This window comes from Trichosurus vulpecula, chromosome 2 (assembly GCF_011100635.1).
Source record: "Trichosurus vulpecula isolate mTriVul1 chromosome 2, mTriVul1.pri, whole genome shotgun sequence".
Taxonomy (NCBI): domain Eukaryota; kingdom Metazoa; phylum Chordata; class Mammalia; order Diprotodontia; family Phalangeridae; genus Trichosurus; species Trichosurus vulpecula.
In genome coordinates, this window is record NC_050574.1 from 55,981,368 (window position 1) to 55,983,989 (window position 2,622).

Sequence of the window (2,622 nt, forward strand, 5' to 3'; positions counted from 1 at the left end):
AAGTCCTCAAAGAAATGGGAGCACCGGATCATTTTACTTGTCTCCTGAGGAATTTGTATGCAGACCAAGAAGCAATAGTTAAAACCAAACATGGAACAATTAATTGGTTTACAATTGAAAAAGAGTATGGGCTCTCAGCTCTTCTCCAAAGCTTGGTGCCAGGATCTGCTATTGCAGTCACATCCCTGAAACAAGATGGTGAAGGTCAGAGTCAATAGATTTGGTTGTATTGGGTGCCTGGTGACCAGGCAACTCAGGCAACTCATTCACCTCAAGCAGAATAGATATTGTGGCCATCAATGACTACTTCACTGACCTCAACTACATGGTTTATTTGTTTCACTATGATTCTACCCATGGTAAGTTCAAGGACACTGTCAAGGCTGAGAATGGAAAGTTGGTGATCAATAAAAAAGCCATTACTGTCTTCCAAGAGTGGGAGCCCACTAATACTAAATGGGTAGCCGTTGCATCCAAGTGTGTTGTAGAGTCCACTGGTGCCTCTAGCACCAAGGAAAAGGCTGGGACTCACCTGAAGAGTGGAGTCAAACAGGTCATTATCTCTGCCCAATCTGCTAACACTCCAATGTTCACGATGGGACTGAACCATGAGAAATATGATAATTCCCTTACGATTGTCAGTAATGCTTCCTGCCCTAATAACTTCTTGGCCCCCCTTTTTCAAGGTTGCTCATGACAACTTTGGCATTGTGGAAGGACTCATGAACACAGCCCATGCCATTACTGCTACTCAGAAGACAGTAGATGACTCCTCGCAAGCTATACGTGATGGGCATCATGCTGCCCCAAATATCATCCCTGCTTCCACTAGTACTACTAAGGCTATGGGTAAGGTCATATCTGAGTTCACTGGCCTTCCACATTCCTACTCCCAATGTATCTGTTATGGATCTGACCTGCTGCCTGGAGAAATCTACCAAATATGATGATATCTATAAAGTGGTAAAGCAAGCATCAGAGGGACTCTTGAATGGCATCTTGGGCTGCACAGAGGACCAGGTTGTATCCTGTGACTTTAACAGTGACACTCACTCTTCTACCTTTGATGCTGGCACTGGTATTTCTTTCAACAATCATTTTGTCAAGCTCATTTCTTGGTATGACAATGAATAAGGTTATAGCTATTGTGTAATAGACCTCATGGCCTGCAGGTCCTCCGAGGAGTTCAGTGGAAAGCCATGGATCTTCATCCCCAGACAAAAAAGGAGTTCTACCACTGGGGAGCCCACCTCCCTACCTTATGTTCCTATACTGAGAATCTCATGTCCCATTCACATACTTGCCTCAAAGGACCCCTTTAATGGGAAGGAGGAGCCTAAAGTCTTATATTGTATAGCATAAATAAAGTCGCCATATTGAATGCAAAAAAAAGGAAAAGGAGTATAATAAGGCTGTATATTGTCACCTTATTTATGTACATTATGTGAAATGCCAGGCTGGGTGAATCAAAAACTGGAATTAAGGTTTCCAGGAGAAATATCAACCATCACAGATATGCAGATGACACCACTGTGATGGCAGAAAGTGAAGAAGAATTAAGAATCCTCTTGATGAGGGTAAAAGAGGAGAGTGAAGCTTAACATGAAAAAAACTAAGATCTTGGCAACCGGTGCCATCACTTCCTGCCATATGGAGGGAGAAGAAGTAGAAGCAATGTCATATTTTATCTTCTTGGGCCCAAAGATTACTACAGATAACAATTAGCCGTGAAATGAAAAGACACTTGCTCCTTGGAAGGAAAGCTATGGTAAGTCTGGACAGCACACTAAAAAGCAGAGACACCACCTTGCTGACAATAGGTCCATATAGTCAAAGCTATTGTTTTTCCGGGAGCAAAGTATGACTGTGAGAGTTAGACTATAAGGAGGGCTGAGCACTACAAAATTGGTGCTTTTGAATTGTGGTGCTGGAGGAGATTTTTGAGATCCCTTGAGCAGCAAGGAGATCAGATTAGACAATACTTAAAGAAATTAACTCAGGCTATTCATTGGAAGATCAAATAGTGAAGCTGAAGCTTAAATACTTTGGTCACAAAATGAGAAGACAGGAGTCATTGGAAAAGACCCTGATGTTGGGAAAGATTGAAGGCAAAAGGAGAAGGGGACAGCAAGGATGAGATGGGTGGATATTGTCATGGAAACAACAAACATGAACTTGGACAGAGTTGGAGTGATAGTGGAAGATAGAAGGGCTTGGTATGCTGTGGCCCACAGGGTCACAAAGAGTTGGACATGACTAAATGACACAACAACAACAACAAACAAAAGGGGGGGGATAATAAAGTACTTGGCTTCCATGCTGGTTTTTAGGATAATTGAGAAAATACTTACAAAGTGCTTTTCAAAGTTGGAAACGCTAGCTATCATTATGATTAAAGTGGTTTGTCTTAACAATATTGTTTTGTTGTTGTTATTCAGTCCTTTTAGTTATATCTGACTCTGTGACCCCAGAGATACTGGAGTGGTTTGCCATTTCTTTCTTCAGCTCATTTTACAGATGAAGAAACGGAGGCAAACAGGATTACATGACTTGCCCAGGGTCACACAACTAGTAAGTGTCTGAGGAGAGATTCGAACTCACTAAGATGAGTCTTTCTGGCTC

At 42.0% G+C, this 2,622-nt stretch overlaps 1 pseudogene; it reads left to right on the forward strand.

Annotated features, from left to right (window-relative positions):
- Positions 1–204: 204 nt before the first annotated feature.
- LOC118836444 lies at positions 205–1,362 on the forward strand (annotated as a pseudogene).
- Positions 1,363–2,622: the final 1,260 nt, after the last annotated feature.